The sequence below is a fragment of the Eschrichtius robustus genome, chromosome 4 (genome assembly GCF_028021215.1).
Source record: "Eschrichtius robustus isolate mEscRob2 chromosome 4, mEscRob2.pri, whole genome shotgun sequence".
In the NCBI taxonomy this organism is placed as follows: domain Eukaryota; kingdom Metazoa; phylum Chordata; class Mammalia; order Artiodactyla; family Eschrichtiidae; genus Eschrichtius; species Eschrichtius robustus.
Window position 1 is genome coordinate 149,698,169 of NC_090827.1, and position 6,000 is coordinate 149,704,168.

Genomic DNA, 6,000 nt, shown 5'->3' on the forward strand with positions numbered 1-6,000 from the left:
TTGTCTCTTGACCCTGCTTCTCATTTTGCTTGGTAGCTTTGAATTAGATGGGAGGCACTGTGAATAACGAACTGTAGAGGTTCTGGATGGTGTCATATTCCTCCGAGAGGGGTTTACTTCGTCCTCTGAGAGGTGAGTGTAGTGGGGGGCAAATGACTCACTTGATCAGGGAATGAACTGACTGGAGGCTGGGGTATGGTCTCTGCCAACCTTGCTTTTCCTTCAGGCTCACCCCCACTTCCAGACCGTATCCCTCCAGGGGTCCCCCCTGAGAACGTAAGGTGTTGTCTGGGACTCCCGCTGTTTGGTGGACCACGAATACCCAATCTTCTCTCCTTAGAGTTGTGATGCTGAGACCCCACTCTGATCGTCTTGGTTTCTTTTCCCCTGAGCAGCTTAAGGGTTTGGCAAACGCCTCAAAGGGAAAACTGCCGAGTGCTGGGCTCACTTCTCTGAGCCCTTCTGTCTGGGTTCTTGCATCTCAAGTCCTAGTGGCCTGGGAGACTCTCTGATACCTCCAAATATATTGTTATAAATTGTTTTTTCTAGCTGTTGGGAGAGTGGTGATCTGCTACAAACTTCTCCATTGTAGCCAAACGCCTGGAGAACGGATTACAGGGGGCCCGATGGAAGCAGGAAGAGCAGGGGAAACTGCGCTGTGTGCAGGGGCAGACGAGACGGGGACCCCACGATGGCACTGAGAGCTGTCAAAGAGGGGGCAGACCACAGGACTCACTGCTGATTAGATGGAGGTGGCAGGTGTTCAGGGTCAGGGTGCGGAAGGGGACGAGGGGCCTGGTGATGCCATCTTGAGGCTCAGGGCAGCGGCAGGTCTGGGGGGCTTGGGAGGAGGGGTGCGGGTTCTCTTTCATCCTTGGTGAATGTGCGGGGCCAATGGGGCGTCCAAGGTGAAGAGCCCAGCAGACAGTTGGAGCTCCCAGAGCTGGCTAGAAGGGAGGTGGAGTCTTGAGAGGGATGAGACTGTCCCAGGTGAGTGGGGAGATGAGGGGGGAGGGGCCGGCATGCAGCCTCTGGCATCCCGCCGGCACCAGAGGCTGGTGGAGGACAAGAGGGAGGGTAGGAGCAGCTGAGACACGGGAGGAGAACCCAGACCAGGCGGGCTTTGGAGAGGGAGGGCGAGGGGGCGTCCAGGTGGAGAGAGGGTCCCCAGAGCGAGGTGCCGCAGAGGGCTTTTCTAAGACGAGCGCTGACCCGTCTCACCGGTGACCGTGGTGCAGGCCAGGTGGGGGCCGGGGCCAGGATCCAGGTTGGCGAGGTGATGGAGGGGGCATTTGAGGGGGGCGCATCGGTGGTGGGAGGAGGACCAGACGGCCCGTGCCGAGCTCTCCTGGACCAGACCCAGGAATGCTACTGCTGACTCGCAGAGCACGTGCCACTGGCTCCTGCTGATTCTGGCCTTGAGGGGCCCCACTGGGCTTGTGGGCCCAGGAATCTCCCCCCAGAGATGCAGCTGTTTCCTTGAAGACAGAAGCAACCAGTATAGTGCCAAGACTCTGGAAGGGAGACGCAGCGAGACGAGGGTCAAGCCTCATCAGATTTCAAGGGCCAACTTCAGAGGGACCTCAGGGCCTGGTGGACGGCAGCCCAGGATTGCTGCCGGTGGGGTGGAGCCAAGGGAAAGCTCCCACACCTTGTGAGTGAGGTTGGGGGGCAGCCCAAGCATCTGTGGTCTGGCGGCTCCTGGCCCCGGGACACCTGCTGCTGTGGGACATCAGGAGGGTGATCTGCCCTCTCTGGGCCCGGCTTTCTTCTCTGTGAAATTGGTGACGGGAGATAACATCAACCCAGCCTGCCAGGGAGGGCGGCGGAGGCTCACGTGAGATGCCAGATGTGGGCATCCAGCCTCTGCCCAGAGCACGCACGTGGAGTGCTGTTGCCACCTGCGTACAGCAGCGTGCAAGGGTCTCTACGAAACCAAGGGTGAGGTTCCCAGGGAGGAGGGAAGGGGTCCAAGTGCCCAGGAGCTTTCGCTCCATCTCACACTCACGCACGCACATGCTTATACATATATGTGCACACGTGCGAGCACATGTACACACGCGTACACAACATATACACATACACACTCACATATGCAGTCTCTTGTGTGTGCACGCAGGTACACGGTTCACACACGCGCACGGATGCACACTCACACACATATGCACTTACATTGGCGCACACACACCTACATACACGCGTCCACATGCACACACCCATGTGGTGGCGTCTCCATTGCTCACAGAAACAGCAGCCCATGCAGATCCACGCCCCCCCCCCATGCCCCTCCACCCCACCGCCGGTCCTCCGCATTGTCAATGCAAATGCTTTCTAAATGAAAGAAGGGAACCAGTTTTTTCTAAACTCTTTAAAATCAGCTTGGTGCTTTGTGACCACCTAGAGAGGTGGGATAGGGAGGGTGGGAGAGAGGGAGACGCAAGAGGGAAGAGATATGGGGACATATGTATATGTATAACTGATTCACTTTGTTATAAAGCAGAAACTGACACACCATTGTAAAGCAATTATACTCTAATAAAGATGTTAAAAGAAAAAAAATCCAATTAAAAAAAAAATCAATGGCAACTTAAACAGCCACAGCCCTGGGTGGGGAGAGGGCGCAGAGGAGCACTTGTGTGCTGTCCTCCCAGGCCAGTGCCCTTTCCTCCCAAGCCAGAGGCCACACACTCAGGTTGGAGTTCGACACCTCCCTCTAAGGGCCAAGAGCCGGAAGTGGCTACACACAGATGGCCAGCTTGAGAGACGTTGGGACAAATGATGCGCTTCCTAGGGTCACAGTCTTCTCCCTGTTTTCTCTTTTTAGGGGGGGTGAATTGGACTGTCCCCCTGATCTGCTTCCCCAGGGAGCACAGGTCAAGTGCCTCCTCTTCCAGGAAGCCTTCTGGGACTGCTGCGGCCGAGTTTCCCTCTCCTGCAGCCCTGACCAGTGCTCCTTTCATTCCCCAGATGACTGTACACCCAGTTTTCTCAGCACAGTCCTGGCGTCAGAAGTTGTCCCAGCAGAATCAGTAACAGCATCCCTTTTACTGTCTACAACAGCCCAGTTAGATGTGGAACTGTGGGGAGGCCTGGCCGGCCCCCATGTTCACTTGTTTGTCCACTTTCCCAGGATGTGTTGGTCATCGGCACCGGGCCCAGCTCGCTGGGGGAGTCTGGGCTGTGGAGAAGGTCAGAGCCACAGTTCTGGGAAGACCCTGAAGGTGGGGCGGGGGCCCAGTGCAGGCGGGCCTGCGGGCGGGGCAGGAGGCAGCCCTGCAGGGCTCTCACCCCTCACTCCAGGCCCCACCTGCGCCCCCCCAGCTCCCTGATCCCCCCACCGCCCCGGCCTAGGAACTCGTTCCCCAACCAGCTCCATGTCCCTGCCATTGGGGAGTGACCCCAGCTCCACTCCCACCAGGCTTGTGGCTTGAAGAAGTCACCATCACCTGTCTGCGCCTCCACTTACCTAGCTGGGAAATGGAGCTGAAGACAATGTCCTTTTTAAAGTATACAGTCAGGGGTGTGCAGTAGACTCACAAACACATGCAGCCATCACGACTCAGTTTCAGAAATTCTCATCCCCTCGAGAGGAAACCCCAGCCCGTTAGCTCTCACCTCCCATCCTCCCAACCCCAGCCCAACAACCACTGAGCCACGCTCTGTCTCTGGAGGTTTCCTGGTTCTGGACGTTTCGTAGGCACGAGTCATATATATGTGGCCTTTTGTGACCGGCTTCTTTCACCGAGCATCGTGGTTTTGAGGTTCATCCACATCACAGCAAACATCGGGACCCCACTCCTTTTCATGGCCACGTAGCAGTCCCCGTGTGGACGTACCTCCCTCTGCAGATCTGCCAATCAGTGGATGGGCATTTGGACGATTTCTCCTTTGGGGCTGTGGTGAATGATTCTCTTCTAATCATTTGTGTACAAGTGTCTGGGTAGATGTATGTCTTATTTCTCTGGAGTCTGCTAGGTCATGTGGTAACTCTGTTTTCCAAAGCGGCTGCATTTATCCTTTCGTTTAGGGAGTTTGGGGTCAGTAGATGCAACCTAGTATAAATAGGATGGATAAAGAACCAGGACCTACTGTAGAGCACAGGGAACTATATTCAATATCCTTTGATAAACCATAATGGAAAAGAATATGAGAAAGAATGTATATATATATATATATATATATATATGTATAACTGAGTCACTTTGCCGTATAGCAGAAATTAACACAACAGTGTAAATCAACTCGACTTCAATAAAAAATACAGTCAACAGAAGTTTTGCACTGAATTAAACAAGCAGTTCCCGAGGCACTTAGCGTGGCTCCGGCTTGTCTCAGGAGTTCATAGCTGGTTTGGATGCTCTGCGCGTCCTTGGGGGCCTCACCTCCAGGGCCCCATGGTCACCCGTCCCTGCCCACCAAGCAGGAACGGGGTGTCCCTCACCCCACCTCTCTGTTCTCAGGCCCGCGCACTTTCACAGTGTCTCTGTCCCACAGCTGGAGGGTCTCAGAGATTCTCCTGCCGCTGCCCTGGGGACCCGGGAGGAGGAATGACTTGTCCAGGGTCATGTCAGCGATGGGGCCGAGACCCGGGGCTACATCCTCAGCTTCCGGACCTTCCCTGGGTCTGTCCGTCCCCGTGGCCTCTCGCACCCTACCAGTTCCCTCCTCTGGGAGCCTCCGTTCCGGGGGGGTGGAGGCTGCGTTTTCTGCTCGTGTCTCGCCTCGGTGTCCAGCACATAGTAGGTGCTCATTTAATGCTTGCCGACTTTCTAGAAGCTGCAACAAGCCTGCCGAGGGCCCGTCTGTCCCTGGCATGTAGAAACCTTGCTTGGAACACAGGGGCATCCGCCTTGGTGCTCCTCAGATGTTTGTCCCCAAGGAGCGTCTGCAGAGGCCCCTCCCTGCCCCGACCTTGCTTGGCGCTGGGCCTGGCGCAGAGCAGGGTGGGGCCTGGCGCAGAGCAGGGTGTGGCCTGGGAGAAGCCGGAGGGGATCGGGAAGGCTCTGGGCTGATGTGCATCCATGTCAGGACTGCGTCCCGTCCTGCCGTGTCCTCTCAGGCACATTGGAGTGGGATTTCATGGGCACGTGTACACACACACACACACACACACACACACAGGGTATGTGAGGACAGAACAGCCCAGTGCCGAACAATGCATAGAGGACACCACGGGGGTGGATTTATGCAGATGTGTTTGCAGTGACTGGACGCATCTGGACACAGGCCCAGGGGGAGGCGACACTGTCCTGGAGGCTGGCCTGAGGGCACCAGGTCCGGCTGCTGCAGGGCAGGGGGAGGGCACTTGCTCTTCCCCGCTGCCCTTTGGAATTCTGCACCATGCATCTGTGTTACCTTTGCAAAAACAAACTTTAATTTAAAATGTCAACAATTGTCCCCCCCCCCCACCTCCTTAAGCCCGTGAGGGTCTGCTGTTGTCCTGAGGACAGAATCCAGTTGCCCCTGCCCCCTAGGAGGCCCTGAAGGAGGCGACCTGGCTGGTCTTGCCCCCTCGCCTGCCCCACGAGGGCCTGATTTCAGTGCTGATCTGAGCTTACCCCAGGACCTTTGCACAAGCCCCTCTTCTGCCCGGAGCACCACCCTTCTTCCTGCTCTGCCATCCATGCTGTCCAGACAGGCTTGGTTCAAAGCTCCTTGCCCTTGGGAGTCTTTCATAGCCCCACCCCTGGATTAGGCCCTACAACCACACTTTCCCCAAGGATCCTCAGCTCTGCCCGCTTCCCGCTGTCCCCCAGTGAGGTCTGTGCATCCACTCTACCGTAAGGTCCACGAGGCCAGGGGCTAGGTCTGTCCCGTCCCCCTGGTGTGGAGCACAGAGCCGTCACTCAGAAGTGGCTGTTGAATGGATGAAAATGAAAAAAGAGGGGGAGGAGAAGAATGGTGTAGATACAGGTGACTTGGAAAGTGGAGAGAGCTGCCCCAGGGGAGCATGTGTTTGCCGGGCTGGAAGCAAAGGTGAAGGAGCCCCATTGGTAGGGA